The sequence below is a fragment of the Pseudopipra pipra genome, chromosome 3, assembly GCF_036250125.1.
Source record: "Pseudopipra pipra isolate bDixPip1 chromosome 3, bDixPip1.hap1, whole genome shotgun sequence".
Taxonomy (NCBI): Eukaryota; Metazoa; Chordata; class Aves; order Passeriformes; family Pipridae; genus Pseudopipra; species Pseudopipra pipra.
In genome coordinates, this window is record NC_087551.1 from 29,508,463 (window position 1) to 29,525,801 (window position 17,339).

The 17,339-nt window shown below is 40.5% G+C and overlaps 1 protein-coding gene across 2 annotated transcripts in view; it reads left to right on the plus strand.

The window, feature by feature from the left end:
* The first annotated feature begins 17,012 nt into the window (after window positions 1-17,012).
* Window positions 17,013-17,339, plus strand: part of LRFN2 (leucine rich repeat and fibronectin type III domain containing 2) — a 157,549-nt gene continuing 157,222 nt past the window's right edge. For both annotated transcript variants that reach the window (XM_064648450.1, XM_064648452.1), the window contains exon 1: window positions 17,013-17,325. The gene's annotated coding sequence lies outside the window, so the exon portion shown is untranslated. The remainder of the gene's footprint in view (window positions 17,326-17,339) is intronic.

The following is a 17,339-nucleotide window of genomic DNA, read 5'->3' on the forward strand; positions in this document are numbered from 1 at the left end:
GACATCCCACTTTGGCAGAACTTGCCCTGCCTCTGCCTCTAGTTGTTTTGAAACAGTAATAATTTTCTTCACTCTCTCACAAACACCCTTGAAGAGACCTTGTTTTCAGGAATCTGTTCATTTTTTCTCTTCTATGTCATTTATGAAAGAATTCTGTCTCAATTTTATTTTCATGGTTATGTTTTAGAATTCTTGTTATTTTATGTTTTAATATTTTGCTTGATTTAGTGTTCCTCTAAATTGCTGCAGAAGGCAGTGTAAAAGCCAACTGTGTTATGAATAGAATAAAGGAAGGTCTGACAAAAACAAAAACAGGAGAAGAATGACATCAGATATTGACTGTAGCTGCAAGAAATTAATGACTGTTTGTTGACAGAAAGACATAAATTGTGACTAAAGCCACTATGTAAAAGCTAAAGAGAAAAAAGTTTTTACACAGAAATCTTTTCAGTTGTAGGCTAAACCATCAAATTGGTTTAACATAGTGCAGGTTACTTGCCAAAAATATGAATGAGATTTATGTATCCAGCTTTACAGCACAAAGTGTACACAATAAGATTCTTTCTCCCACGGCATCAAAAAAGGGCTGGAAACTGGGCCCTCACCAGCCTCTGTAAATATCTCACCTACCCACAGACAGATCCTCTGATATACGTATCATAAAACAGTTTGGGTTGAAAGGGACCTTTAAAGGTCTTATAGTCCAACCCTGCTGCAATGAGCAGGGACACCTTCAAAGAGATCAGGTATGTGTAAAGACAAGTAATCAAAATAAGGTCTTGATTACAGATCCAGTCTTCATCAATTATTTTTCTTAATTATCTTGTTGTTCATGCCTCATGATTTGAGTAATTTACTGCTTATGACAGTTTGCTGCTGAACTAAGTAACACTGTGCTGCTGAAGTGCCCCGTGGACATGATTGTACCAGACACTCCATGGTCTCAGTCTGTGTCTGTGGGACTTATTTCCCTGTTATACCTTGATTCCATGAAGTGTCATCAGATCTCCTTGTGGCTTAATAAATCCTAGGCTTGTTGAGAGAAGAGCAAAGGCACATCCAAGAACAGCAAAGAGCTGACAATATTTTCCCAATCTACAAAGAAGATTTATGTCAACGTATATTAATTCATTTCTTGGGCCATAGTTATCACTTTCTTTGATGAGGAAATGGCTTTATTTATTTTTTACCCTTGGCAGCCTTTGAAGTGTAGGGCCCATTGCTGATGGGTCAGCGTCTTCTGTAGGCTACAGACTGCTTTAAGGGGCAATCACTCATCTAAGTGTCCTGTGGAAGAAAGGAGTGAGGAATGGCAGACCTCAACTTCTACTATGACCTTTTGAATTCTAAAGCCATCTAACAGCTTATTCAACTTCTAAGGCTATGATTCTTCTCAAAGACCTGCACGTGAAGTCTGTTCTTGATGCTGAAATCTGAATAGGCCAACAGTTCTCATGCATGCTTCATAAATAACAGGAAACCAAGAGGGACACACAGTGATTCGGTATCACATTGGTATCTGTAGTGACTTCTGAGAAGTGCTACCTGCTCTGCTCCTGCAAGGAAAAACCCACTGCTCCTGTAGGTGGGGCAGACACCTTGCTTCATCTGTTTCTCTGAATACTGAAATGCTTTAGAGGTGAGAGTTGCTGCTCAGATGACAGAAACAAAGGACAATATTTAGGCAAATGTCATGACTTTTGAGAAGAAATAGAGAAATACCTATTTTCAGAATATCAGTCTTCATGGTTTTCCTCAGTTTTTGCCTTGCACTTGTTCAAGTTACATGTTTAAAGAAAGCACCTAACTATTGATTAAAAATGTGTTATAAATTCATGACTGTTTGATTTCTGCAGAAGTTCCTTACTAGGGTTAGTAAATCATATTTTTCACTTTAATTTCTGAGCAGATCCAACTCGTGCACACCTGATTTGCCGTCACACAAACTGGAGTAGAGTTTTGGTAATTGAGGTCAAATATCTAATTCTGGCTAGGGTCCTGCATCTTGAACAGATGGTTTTCGTCTGCTTATCCATTCATCTTTGTAATGCATAGATTTATCTTTCCTCCTGAGAAGTTTTTCATAATATGCAGGCGTACTCCAGAAAGCAGAAAAAAATGGCTTGCTAGTGTACACGAAAGATCCTTGTATATGGCTGTGCTACTATGTGTGGGGATTGCTTGACTGGAACACCTGGAGAGGAGCAACTTCCAGTTTATGTCTTTCCTGTGATGGCGCATTTAAAAGTTTTCACTTAACAGGGTAGAACTTCCCAGCTAACTAACTCTTATATAAGGACAAAAATAAGTGGTTTGTTCTCCCAGTTGCTAGTTTTTGCAGTATTAGTAGTTCCTTTGTACTTCTAAGGCCTCCATCTGCCTGTTGGATTTAACTGACCAATTGGCTAAGTTATCTGGGAGAGAATAGGAAGAGGGAAAAAGTAGGCTGGAAAGATGAAAGAGTATTATGGTAAAGCTCCCTTTCCCTAAGATGTTTATTTCCCCTTATTCTTAAGATATTCTTTTTCTTATCCTTAAGGGTTTTTTTTCTTTTTGTAATTCAGATTGCATGTTTCTTTCCTCTTTTAATTTTCTGCTCTACCAATATATGGCTTCTAAACTTTGAGGAAATATCAACAGAGACTCATGAGGTCACCATGTTGTATCACCGAGTTTTTTGTAAGGGATCGGTTTGCTGGTTTTTTATTTTCCTGTTTTTTGGAAGGTGCATACTGCAAACCCCAGCCTTTTCAAACTAGAAGGAATATAACACAGGGCAGAGCACCTCTGGCCCTGCTTGTCACTTTATAGTGGAAAGTCAATTTCTGGGGGCAGGAGTTTGGCTGGTCTTGGAAGACAGCTTGAACGTGATTTTAATTTTTTCAGTGGTGGTCACAGTCCTAAACAGCTATTTAAAGTTACCCAGTTGCCTTGAGCCAAACACTCGCACAACCTAATTTTACAAAGCTTTTGATCTCTCATTCTCGGCAGCCTTGTAACTGTTAAAATGAATTAAAACTGAAATGGTCAGGCAGTTGGCCTGATACTTTAAAGGGACTATCATGCTCACCAGCACATTTCAGAGAAGGAAGATGATGTCTTCTTCTCCTCCCATGGAAAGTTAAGTCCTGAATTGTCTCTCTCACGCATCTTCCGAGGCTGGTTCTATGAGCTCCTGTGTTCCTATTGCCAGCATACATGGTGCGATAAGGGTCACAGAGCGCCACCTGCACCTCTCCCTTTGGGAACTCTGGAGAGAGGTTTGAATATATACTTTCCAATTAAATTTTCAGTTGTAGAACAAAGGGTTAATTAACAACTTTTCCATGTGGAGTGGGCAGTCCTGATCCTTCTGCAGCCCAGCCTGGGCTTTGTGCCCTAGTAGCATGTCTGGGTGAGCGGCACTGCTCAGCGTGGCACTGCCCATCAGAGGGAACCCACTTTTCCATTCATGAAGGCAAAGCAAACAAGGAGAGAGAAGCTGCCACCAACACCCTAGAACACACTCTGGTGTGAGTTATAAAGCATGTCTGTGCTCTTTATGTGGGAGGCAGGCAACATTCAGTTAATTAAGATGTGGTTTATTACACTACATATGTTCTTCAAGAGAGAAAAAAAGGGGACTGAAGACTTGCTGTGAATACTTTTCTTTGCTCTGACCTGAAGTTAGGCTGACTGTAACAGCAACCATTCTTTTTAGTACTCTAAGTTTCCTCTACATATAGAACAGGCACTTCATCTACTGCATAGCACATGGCAATAGAGAGAGAACATATTTTTCTATCAATGTAATAGAGGTATATCGGGAATGACAACAAAACTTTAATATAAGGTCTAACAAAATATATTCCCTAGATCCTACTAAACTCTACAGTCTCAGAAAATGTCATGAGAACAGGCTTTAACTATGACATTCTTTGCTTCTTAAACAATGAAGAATGGAAACATTTTTTTTCCTGAGGGAAAATACTTTTCAAATAAATTCTAGATCCTCCACATACAGAATTTGTAAAAATAATTGTAATTCTCATTATAAAATTGACCAGAGCTGTTCAAGAAACAATTGCACATTGGCAAATTCCCTCTGAGCTGTACATTTCAAGAGTGATGTGCATTCCTTTGCCTTTGATAAATACCTTGTGTCAGGTTCTTGAGGAAATTTTGACTTGCAGCAACCTCCTGAATCTGACAACTGGACTCTGCAACCTGGACATCCAACCTTCAGCTGAAAGTATCTTCCTTTTGGGACAATCTTCTCTAATATAAACAGTAAATTCAGACTCAGTCTTATATGCCTCCAAATCACCTGCTCTTCTGGAAGATACCTATAACAACAGTTTTATGAAATAATGCCATTACTGCAGAAGTTGCATGATGTGCAGAGAGCTGGTGCAGAGTAACATGGGGGAGGACTAGGTAAAGTTTTTAAAGGTTGCATATGTATTGTACCTTTTTTTCTATAAAAATCAAGCCTTCTCAAATCCACTCCTGTCACAGATCTCTGAAACCTCAGTCATACTCTAGAGAGCACAAAAAAGTGGCCAGATCTACATGCATTCACAGCCTTGCATTAGTGATGTTTCTCCTGATCAGGAACTCAGGCTGTAGCTGAAATTAATAGCAGAAAGGATAAGCTTGAATCTTAATCATTATATGTTTATTGGTCTTTTTGAAGTATTTTCACCCCACTTGCTTGACAATGCCTAACAAATGCTGTTTCTACAGATTGTCTTTGACCTCAATTTCAGTTTAATTACTTCCCGCCAAAGGAACTTCTCTCATTCACACTCTGAACCTAGTTAATAAACACTTGAACTTCCAGGTTTCTTAAATATTTTTCACAATTAGGTGTCTTTTCTGCCATCAAAGATAGCAGTTTGTGTGTACAAGTACTCGACTGGAAATATGGCACAGATGCCATGCATTTCAGGTGGACTTCAGTACACTTGGGATCTTGACTTTGTTTTCAGTACTACTATGAGGCTTTATTTAGCCTTTTAGATATAACACTGAACTAGATTGGCAACTGAACATTTAAATGAAATTTAATGTAGTCAATTTAATTTTCACAGTTTTACTTTTAGACACCTTGTGACTTAATACATCTTCAAAAAACAGTATACCAAACTGATAGCTTTCATATGAAAATCAGTAGATATATTTTTAGGAGAGGTCTGTTTGCAATATGAAACTCTCTTTTGGACAAAAATAAGACTATTTTGAATTTTCAGTGAAACTTTGGGTTCTGACAGCTTAAGTACGTTTGAGAGGAGCTCAAACCTCTACAGCATTCAGAAGGAAAAAGATACAAACTCATTTTAAATGAATAAATTGAGAAGAGGTGGAGAGTGCAGCTGTTTCTTTTTTTGGAAAACACCTTGTGTCTCTGCTTGGCTTAGCTTTGTACTTAACTGTCTCAGCCCTTTTACTGCACCTAAGGAAAGCTATACTGTGAGTGAGAGCAGATGAGGTTCACAGCAAATGGGTTGGTTCCCAGCACTAGGAGTGATTTCCTGCTACATAAAAAGAGCATACTCGGCAGTACATGAGCCTATTTGGCTAAATTATTAAAATACACACCTCAAAGACAAGGAAATTTATCAAACATCAAAGTAAATGGCCAACTTTATGTGTTCAGTAAGGTCTGATCCAAAATCCACCAAGGAAGACGAAGTACATTTCTGTGTGATTTGAAGGACTTTGGTCCATGAAATGTCAATGGTTTGACAACTCAGATCAAAGTTCCATGCACATTAGCATTCCTGACAGTGCAGATAAGTGGTTAGTGAGCTCTTTTGCCTGGCCAGAGCAGGTTTGGTGTCTGGCTGTTACTGGCAGCCATGACAGATCCCTAACTCATAATCTTTGTGTGTGTCCCTTTTATCCAGGCATAAGGGTGCTTTTTATCACATAATTTCACTCTTGGCCTGTCTCAGCAAAACTCCAGATGTTATGTGGGTGTATAAAGGTAAATACTGGCACCAGTTCCATTTCCAATCATAAGTAACTGGGCAGTCCAAGAATTGAGGGGAAGTCTTAGTTAATTATTTAAAGTGAGAGTGAGTTTCATGTTCTGTGACTGGATTTTGTGCCAAGTCATGGTGTAGGTCTCACTGTTTTTTCCCTGGCTGATATGTTTTTGGATACTGTCTGTGGCTGAGCCATGTTCCTTGTTTAAATGAACAGACCTTGTTCCCAGACAGAAAAATTAATTGAGAGTGACACAGCTGCTTTCTGGTGTCTTCTTGTGCATCATACTGTTGTGCAGCCAGTGACAGGAGCTGGACCTGAAGCCACCACTGAGCTCCCACACAAACACTGGAACAGGGAGGGGAGGGCTGTGCCCTGGATCCCACCATTGAATGCTGCCTTACTGCTCTTTAACATCTGCCTCTGTTTTTGCTCCTCTGTCCTCTCTCTAAGCAATGCTGTGTTTGATCAAAAGGAATGCTTTACCAAAATTGGAACATATATATATACTTATATAAATACCCCTTCTGCCTGCATATATTAGAGAAAAGCACTTACACATATCATGTGAGAACAGAAATAATTAGGTGTTTGATTGCACATCAGGCTTCCCCAAATGCATTCTCATCATACATTCAGTAAACATTACAGTTTATTACCAAGGGAAGATTTTGCTTTTATTATTATTGTAGGAGAAATTGTTCTGGTTTCTATAAAATACAACCTTCTAACTAAAGAGTCTGTTTGTTTTGAAACCTTTGGCATGAAAGAAATTAACATTTCAGTTTCACAGCTTTTACAGCTGTAGTGAGTATCTCTAGTTAGCTGGTGTGAATAAGGGAGTTTTTGTTATGTTTGTTTAGTAGCATCCACCTCAGGTTCACAGCACTCAGGGTTAACACACTAGTACAAGATGCTGTGAAAGCATTAAAAAAAAATTTGCACAGTTGACTGATGTCCCACAAAATTGTTTGTCTTGGCTGGTGATGATAAATTCATCAGCCCATATTTTAGTTGCTGCCCGGAACAGTAAGGGAGAAGAAGGCCATAAATGTCTTCTGCCCCCTGTGGCTCCCTCATCAATTCCCTTTTTGAGTTCCCACATCTTTTTTTCTTACCTTTATTTTCTCCTCTGCTCTACACTCCCTTGTTTTCACTCAAATTCTCTGTTCTTATACACATGTAAGTCTCAAAACCCTTTGTGATGTTCCCTTTTATGCTCCACCTTTCTGTTTCATGAGTGTACTTTTGGTGCCTCTTCTCTCTCCACATTTGATTAGTTTGGCTCTATCACTTCATCTTCTTTTCCCCCTAATATTCATTCATGACCGACAAGTTCCCTGTCTTTTCCCAGAACCTTTGCTGGGAGACCTGTCAGTACTTCTATTTCCCTCTTTTCCTCTACTGCAAACCAGAAATTAAAGCCTTAGGATGGGTTGCAAAGCAGTTGGGCAGCATGGAAGGAGTAAACACACAGGGGCATTTGTACCCTTGCCTTCCTGCAACACCATCTTCTCCTACACTGCTGTAACATGGGAACATATGCGAGAAACAGAGACGCTTTGGAATGCATTCAACCCTTGTCTTTGTTTATAAAGCAGAACAGTGTCAGCTTTGCAGTAGGTGTGTTTCTGTAGCTAGGTCTAGGCAGGAAAAGCAACTTCCAATTAAGTTACAGCAGTACAAAGTGTGAAGACAGAGATATCTGTTAACTTAATGGACACTCCAGGGCTGACCAGAGAAGGCCCTTTGTGGGATGTTAGGTCATCAGACATCCACAGTTCTGAAGGCTCTGCTGCTGGGTAGGCTGTTTAGACCTAAATTATGATCAAAGGGCCCAATTCTGTACATCAGCACACATTAATTCATCTCTCTGAAACCTTATCTGGTTTAAAAGCTCTGTAGGCAACTAAGATTCCACTTTTAATGTAGCTGGTCGTGTGTAGTGGACCATAGCCTTTGAAGGGCCCCAAAGTCTCTGAGGCAGCTATCCAGCTGTCACAGAACTTGTATGCATTCCTATGTATGTATGTACGTCTATTAATATAATTTCACCTTTTCTTACACTTATGAAGGCTTTTATACTTGACTAAATTACATCCTATAATGCTCAGCTGTACCTTTTCTACCAGTATCCTCTACGTTTAATATTTTCAGCTACCTAATTATTGTGAAAAAAATCATTCCACAGTTTTTCATCTAGCTATACAGTAATTGTCAATGTGTTCTAAATATTCCATTTTATGCCCAATTACAGAGAGTGATTTCCAGGTACAACATGGAAATATTTCAGGCTTCTGCTCTGGTGGCCTCACATTCAATCTTATGTATAGAAGAAGGGGCAGCTGTCAAAAAGAAAGCAAGAATTGCTCATTCTAGTTTGTACGTTTATATGCCTGATTTCTTAGAGATTTCTGTAGCTTTTAGAATAATTTCCTTTTAACTTCTATGCAGTATTTATTCCCTCTGTTGTGCACCAACTTCCAAGCCTTATTGTATGTCTTTGTTATGCCTGTAACCACAAAGGCATTTTCTGTCTCTCCTATAACACAGCTGTGATAAAGACACAGCAGTTGATCAGTATCCAAGTCCTACTGAAAATTGTGGTTTTCCTTTATTCTGATCTGAAACTGAGCTTGCATTGAACACTATTAGATAAAGGTGAGGTCTCTTGAGGTAGATCACATAATGACAAGACAGGTAACATCTGAAGAGGACCCAAAGAGGTGAAAAGAATAGTAGCAGAAGAAACTCACTTCATTTGACATAGCTATGAATATTTAACATTTTATAAGGAAATACAGAAATGCAGTCCATCTTACTATGATGCTCTAGGACATACAGACTGTCTTCCATGTGTTATTTCTGTGAATATGAGAGATTGAGGAGGCTGGGGAAGAGAAGTGGCAGCTCATGCAAAGATTGTCCAACCTCTATGGAGAAAACCTATTGTAAAAATTGAATTCCCAAAGTTTTTACATTGGGTGTTAAAATATTGAGCTGGAATACACACACCTTGCAATAGATGATTAAGTTTTTAATAAATGAGAAAAGATTTCCTCCACATATGCTTATTGCTTACATACTCTGTCTGCTGCAGTGTCTCTGAGCAGAATAGCACCAGAGTGAAGACACTCTGAGATGCCTTAGATATGCAAGGTCTGACTGAAGAACCACAGATCTCACTTCCCTTTGGAAGCTGAGAGCACAGAGAACAGTGAAAACCATGTCAAAATACTCTGTATTGAGGTTTTTCTTAAAATGCAAACTTATCTTCTCTCTATGCTTGAGAAAACCCAAAATGTCAGAAATTACTCTATGTCCCCTGTTGTCCTTACAGCCAAGTAGTTCTTGTTGTGCCTCTCTCTGATCGCAGCTTAAATTTATGTACTTTGATTTAGATCTTGCATTTACTGATGTTTTTTAAGATAGCTACCATTCTCTCTTTGATTTCTCATAACATTAAGAAGTAAATAAGGAAGAAGATGTGGATCAAGTATTAAGAAGATATGAGTTAATTTTCTCCTCTCTTCTTTTCCTGTGATGGAATCAAATAGGAACACTCATGCACATCCTACACAGGCTTCCTAGGTCTCAGACAAGTGCCAGGAAGGAGCTGTCAGTCCTGCCTTTCTACAAGCACCCACTTTAATCAGCATGAGGTTCAGGGAGAGGGAGCAGTAAGGAGCCCATCTTTACACCAAGCTGACCCCAGCATAGCAGGCAGAGATCATACCCTGCCTTCTAAGGGGTGGCATTGCCTCTGAGGTTTTCACACCTCTTTCCTATTCCTTTTTGCATCAAACTTTCCCATAATACTCAGGTTCCAAGTCAGATCCCAAGTTCATGCTGCCTAGTTTGTGGGTTTTCTACATGCATTATTGCTACTTTTTTTCTTTTCCACCAAAATTATTTTGTTGAAGTAATGTAAAATTTGTTTTAGGAAGACAAAACCCACTTTTTGCATCATTCTTATGCTTCACTAACAAAAATATCACCTTGTATTATTTTTTTTTGCTCTGTGTACTGCGATGCCTGTGATACAAACTTAACTCCTTTCAGAGATCTGGGGTTGTTCCTTTTAAGTGCCTGTTCCCATACTTGTTGTGGTGGGGAAAAAAAGGTGTTTTTTCCCCCTGGAGTTAAAAAAAATGGTAACCCCCAAGGGGGTGGTGTCCCTTGGGGTTGATCCAATCAGCGCTCATGCAAAATTTAGACATGCCACAACCAGACCAGAAAAGAAGGATGATGTTGTAGTTGGAGGAGAGAGTGGCCATGTTCTGAAGCCACGAGGAGAAGGGGCAGAAGCCCCGTTGGGGGCTAGGCCCCCCCCCAGCCCCAGGCTGGGGGGCTGCAGGAACTTGGAACAGTGTTAAACTGGGCCAGGTACTGTAGTTAAGAGCTGGAGGAAGTTTCTCCACTGTGAGCAGCAGAAGGAATGGCGGCAGAGACAGCAGTGAGTAGAGGCTATGACTGAAAGCCAATAGATAAGAAGAAGCAGCAGAGATGGCATGCAGCAACGCAGAGAGAACTCCTGCAAGGAGAGAGAGAGAGAGCCAGCAACAGAGCAGAACTAAGCTGTACAGAGACAGAGTTTTGGGGCAAGAACTGAACCAAACCCCCCAAAACCCTTTTGAGATCCCTCCTAAATGGAGGGGGTGGACTCCTACTGGATGGAAGTCCTAAAATGCAACATGCAGCAGAGAGAGAGAGGAGCTAAGAAGCTCAGACGTCCTGGAAGCTGGACCAGGACGTCCAGATGGAATGCGGAGGGGCTGACCTTGGCCCCCCCGCTGCTGCTGCCAGGCTGGTAGTTTGAGACAGAGCACAGGAGCTCTGATAGAACTCTTGAGGCAAAGACTTTCAACTGAAAGCTGCCCAAGATGTTCTGACTCAGAGGTAAACCCCCTGAGGAAAGGGACTCTCACAAAGACCCCCTGCGCTTCGTGATATGACGTGGTGAGGCGAGCTTGTCCCTGCTATTGCAGTCCATGGGAGAGAGGGGTGAGAGGAGACCCCCTTGTGTGTATTGGAAAGAGATCCAGCTACAACAATCCAGTTACAGCTGCTGCATGGAAGAAGAGAGACACTGCTGCCCTGAGAGTGGAAAGGATCTTTCCTTTTCCCTTCCAGGCTTTTACTGGAGGGAGAAGAGATCTGATCCATTGTAAATACTGCTTTATCATAGGAGAGAGAGTTAAGATGGTATATATAATGTATTATAATATTTATTTGTGTAGTGATTGTAATATAATTCCCTTCCCCCCATATTGAGCCTTGTGTTGTGTCTGGAAAACCCATCTCGCATTGAGGTGAGATGTGGGAGGGGGGCTTGGACTCAGGAATTGGATTTTAGGGATCTCAAACCACGACACTTGGCAAGCCTAATAGCTTGCAAATAATTGTGACCACAGAAACTAAGTGCTTTCTCAGTGGGAAGAATGGTCCTCTCTTCCCACAGTTTACAATGTAGATTATTGAGGTTATTGATGAATGCGTTCCTTTCACACCTCCATACTATAACTGTTAGCATATACTAACCTTCTGGTGATGGCTGTAGTTTTGATACAAAACAAGAGTTTGACCAAAAGATTCTCACCTCTGCCATGTACTTCTATTAATTTAGATACAAAATTGTAACCATTCCATTCCATGGTTGAGACATGCAATTTTGAAAGGACCAGAATGATTCCTAAACAGCTTAAGCAGCTGACCTTGTCCTAGAGATAACTCTTGTTCATTATATGCTAGACTACCTGTCTTCTCACATGATTAGCATAAGACTGGTTTCACAACATTATCCCTGGCTAACAAACCATGTATGAGGGTTACCTGTCCCCAGCCTCTCATGATTCCTCCCTCCTTAGAGGTTGGAAAATGACAAACAACCTTCTCTTCCTCCAAACAATTTTTTAAGTGACAATTAGGAAACAAACCAAGATCTGCAGCATGTAACAGGGCATGCAGACAAATGACTCAGCTAGTGCAAATGAGGGATTGGCAGGGGAGTCACTGCAGCAAGCCCCAGCCAGGGCAGTGGACAGCCTGACCTCCTTTACATTGCTTCTATTGCCTGTGGAATTGCAACAGAGGGTCACAGCCTAACGGCATCCTCTTCAACCAGGGACCTCCTGCTGCATGACAAGAGCACATATCCTCTTTCAATAGTGAAAAACATTTACAACCCTTATTCTGTGTGACAAAGGTCAAAATACAGAATGAAGACTCTTATTCACATTTCTCTTGTGCCATGCCTTCATTGTACTGAGCATCTGCTGTCCCTCTGGATTTTGCTGGTGGCTGGGAACGTTCTGTGGACAGAGTGAATCAATGCCAGAAGTTGCAAACCCACCAGGATGAGGTCCTGCTAACTGATGGGCAGGTGACAGAGTACTGCTGCCTCCAGGTGTGCTGTGAAAGCTAGTGCTGTACTCTTCATCAAATTAAGAGAATTGGGAAAGCATTCCTAAGGCAGTCTCTTTATTCTGATGAATGCTATGCTGAAACAGATGGCCACTAAACAAGAAGTTTGCTTGTTTGTTTGTTTGTTTGCTTGTTTGCTGAGTAAATAGATTGCACTGGGCTCAAATAGAAGTCATTGTCCCCCAGTGGAATCAATCCACTTAGCTGGGAGAAACTTCTGCTATTCCTCATTCTAAGTTTTCTGATCAGGAGATACCCAGCTATAGCTAATAATTATCACTTTAGGGTTTTGATAACATACCCTGAGTATATTCTGAGTAACAAAATGAGGTGTGGACATTTTTTGACAATGGCAGCAATTAAATATTGGATAGATTTATAAAGAGAGTGAGGAATGAATGCTCCATCACTTCAAATTTTTAAATCAATCATTTTAAAATAATCTTATAAAAGATACTTTTTGTATCACCCAATACTATGATGATAGACGCAGAAGACACAGACAGGATTTCTATAACTGAGGTTATGTGGAAGGTCAAATGAGATGGACATAGTTATCCCTTCTGGTCTTAACCTATCAATCAAAGGGCATTAAATTTCATTCACTGAGCTGGACATGTGATTATGCAAAACAGAAGTACAAGGATCTTTCTGCTTGTAAAGTGAGCACCTGGAAAGTATAATATCTCTGGGATAAAAATATTATGATGACCTTCTTTCAGAGCATCTACAAACTTAGAGTGGATCCTCTTAAGGTTACTTAAGTATCCTGGTTATCCCAGATGAGATGAATGCTTAGAATGGAGTAGATTATGAATGCATAATTTATTCTATGACCCGAAAAAACTTTTTCCTGGTATTTGGAAACCCTTCTGCATTCATCTGCAAAACAGACAAGGGAGTTGATGAAGCATTTTAATGAAGTTCATCTTTGTATTTCCTATGGGATATTGGTCTATGCTTTTTATAACAGTGTATTGCAAAAGGGACCTTCTGTGATGCCTTTGTCTCATGAATAGCCTCATGAACCCTTATTCTTCCACTGCACTGTGAAACAACACCTGGTCTGGAAATTTGGGATTAAGTTTTCCCCATGCTAAGATGCAAGAAACTGAAAGAAAGTACATTCAGTTTATCTGTTGGCTGGAGCTGCTTTTAAAAGCAGAGGGATGTGTGGGTGGAGGATGTGAGAAGGAGATTTTATACCAGTGTATACATGTATAAACAGACATTCAACGATTTGTAAAGAGCTGAGCTGTACAGCACCCAAGACATATACAGTCTTTCCTCAAATCTCCAATATTTCAAAGCTGATGGGTTCAGCTCCTGGTAACTGTTTTCATCAGTAGGGCCACAGGCCAAAGTTTTTTTAATTGTCTTTCAATTAGTGTAATTGATTGGCAGCCATTGATTAAACAGTCATGTGGACCAGTGCTGACTGCTTCAGTTTGGAAGGGAATGGACAGGAAATGGGAATTACCAATGTCTATGTGTACATGCTAAATTGTATTGTCAGTCAGATGGCCAAAGACTTCAATATGTTGTCTGCTAGGCTTAAGAAAGGAGAATTATGTTTGTGGTAGGTAAAGTTGTCCCAGAAGTCACAAAAACATCTCAATTTTATTTTTGTCTTGCTCTGCTATCCTAGTTCAAACTTTTCTTAGCTTTGGTGTTGTACCTGGCACTGTATGTCAAAGGAGAGCATCCTCATTATGTAGTTTCTGTGTCAAGCTAGGTCTTTTGGGTGGTTTCCACTGTACAAGGGAACTTGCGTGAATGTGGTTTTAAGTTCTTTATGAGTTGTCTTCATATAGAAATTATGCATTCTGTTGGGGAATGGGAATAGCTGCATCCCTTGAAAGCTTCAGCTGCTCAGTAAGGTTCACAGAGCATAGAGTTAGTCATCTGTATTCCTGATCTCTCATGAAATTTCTAGGTCTAAGTCAGGAATGGGAAATTGAACCTCGACAGTCCTTTCAAGGGGTGAGTGTTGTGGGCCTGAGAGATGATCACTACCTAAGCAGAATGAGAGTTCTTCTGTGGCTCTTTGGGTGGTGATGGGAATCCTGTGGAGGTGGAAATAAGAGCAGATTTAGAAGCAACCTTGTTGGCTGACTGTGAACTAAAGCAGTATTAGAGAGAAGGGACACCTGAGCAAAAGAGATGAGTGTATGTGGTAGCCTGCTAGGAGGTCCAAGTAAGAAAGAGGTTGATTCACTGAGAAGCTCTTTACTTTGGAGCAAAGGAATATATATGTCAGTGGTGGTTGGTGAAGAGGAGAAGCTAAGAGGTAAATGGCAGAGACCTCTCATTAAATTCCAAAGGGCATCACAAAGCTAGAAAGCACACTGCCCTCGCACAGTGGGGAGCCACCACACCATAGCCTCATGTAAACCTTTCTTTGGGTGATTTTTTTCCCCGGGATTGTATCATCTTTTATTATTCACTGGTAATTTTCACTGTAAAAACTGTAACTGGTAAAAGATTTTTGGAAGATTTTTGGAGTGCACTGGTGGAGTACATTGATTTCTATCATTGCAAGCAATATTTTCCTTTCAAATCAAACTCTGAAACACTAGTCTCAGAGTCTCTTATTAATTCTTGATGTCATTAAGAGAAGTCTTCTCTGTCTGCAATGCACTGACATTTATTTTGTAAGGCATTGACAAGATTAGAGCTTTGATTTGGTTTTCTTACCAACATGCTTGGCCCAGGATTCCCAGGAGTTATGTTTAAAGTTAGCTTCCTAAATTCACATTTCAGTAATCTAAAATAAAGTAGGTTTTAAAAATTTAATACCTAGTTTGTCAGCTTTCAGGTTCTCAAATCTACCTTTGTTCAGGCCATTTATTTCAGTGCCTAGTGAGATTACTGACTGTGGTAACTCTTAGCCTTCCTTCCAAGAAGAGCCCTTCAGCACTGTTCCATATAAAGCCAAGGCTGCAAAATGGGCAACTGCTCCCTCTGCAATACTTTCTCCTCTGTTTAACCACAGTCTATCTCCCATATGTGCGACATCTGCAGTCTTCAACCTCAGGGATATATAGATAGAGCCACCGGGAATGCAGCAGGCGTAGGTCAAAGGAGTGAGACAGGTTACAGTAAGGGATTTGAAGTTTGCAGCAGAATCTGCCCCTCAAAAAAAAAGTATTTCTTGCTCTATGCAGCCATTCTCAAAAGTATCTTCAAAGTTTTCAATTAAGTCTTGTTTTACTTTCTAGGAGTCAAATTTGTTATCTGCATAATATTTGGGTGACCTGGTTCTTCTACCTTCACTGGATGGCCTCTCGAAACGTATTTAATATTTCCACCAAGAGTAAGGAGTAAACGAGGAGAGTAATTAGCCTAGATGAGGCTATAAAAATATACTTCTCACCCTTCAGACTGAAATACTATAGCTCTTTCTGAACTCTTGCCCTTTTTTTCACACTGGGATGTTTACAAAGCATCAGAAGATTTTAGTCTTTAACTCTAGGGTGCCTAAAAAAGAGCTGTACTTTATGCTAACTACAAAGAACCTCAGAATCAGACCTTACATGTTTAATCTGGATGTGCAGAAGCAGACTGTTCCACTGCTCATGCTCGTGCATTAACTAATCTTTAAAGAACAGGGATTAAGGAGAAGCTTTGCCCACAAACAGGTTAGCCCTCTCTGTCTAGCCCTGGCAGCACAAATTCATTCAAATTCCTCAGAGGTGTGTAGTGCTCATCTCTGTCTAGAGGCAGCATACTGGATTAGATGGACCACAGGTATGACTCAGGGCCACAGTTTCCAGGTAAATTTCCACTGAAAAATTGTACTACTGTCTTGGGTTTTGTTGGATTTTTTTATTCCTTCCATGTGCATCATTAAATATTTTGTCTGTTGTTGAATTGATACTGGTGAGTGGCAATTTCGGTGAGCTGGGTTTTTATCTCCTCTTGTTTAGTCAGCACTCGTCTTTTTCCTGGCTCTGTCTAGAAGCCTCTTCAACCAGGAGAGGTAGAAGAAAATGTATGTCTCTGTGTCTGGAGGACTGGAGAGTGGAACCCACCGGTAAATGGGAAAAGCTGATCAATCCTCCTGAGTTCCTTTATCTCAATTCAAGTTTTATTTAGACATTCCAGTGCTGTTCAGTACAAAGGAAGAACTACTCCTCACCACCAGCACTAGAAATAATATTTTACACGGACAACCCGTTCCTCTTTTTGTCATTCAAGTTGCTAAAATATAGCAAGGGAAAATTTCTAGTATTGAATAGCAAGAATGGAGCTGGCAGTGTTATTAGAATTAGAGAATTGTTTAGGTCAGAAAAGACCTTTAAGATCATCAAGTCCAACTGTTAACTTAGTGCTGCCAAATCCACCACTAAACCACGTTCCTGAGCACCTCATATTGTATTTGTCTCTCTCTCCCTACATAGATACAGATAATATGTGACTTCCACTATAACATTTCAGGCATCGGCACACCTGAGAGCTCTTTGCAGCTGCAGCTCTTGCACTTTGCAGTAGAATTTCTCTCCCCTTCCCTTTTCCCTCAGCTTCCTCCGCCCCCAGAGAACTGACACGCTTTCTACTGACAAATGTTGAGTGTAGCTCCTGCGGATTTAGCATGTCAGGCTGTGTCTACACAGCTTAGGTTTCTATTATTACGCAATGGCTTAGAGGGCAGTGCTTTGTCACATAATTACAGAGCCAATCTGTATTAGGACCAGGAGTTTGGATGCCTCTTTCTGTACCAACTATTCGCCTCCCGCCCATTCAAGCCTCCTCTCTGACAATCTTACTCTTAGCTTCTTTTTGTATCCTTGTGCCTCTGGTTTCTGGTTTTCTCCCCTTTCCTATGCTACATATTTGTTTATTTCAGAAGTAAGGGGTCTGACTGAGTCGTGCCTGCACGGATTCCTATGCAGCACAAAGCACTTGCTGTATGTTGCATCGTCAGAAGAGGTAAGAAGAAATTC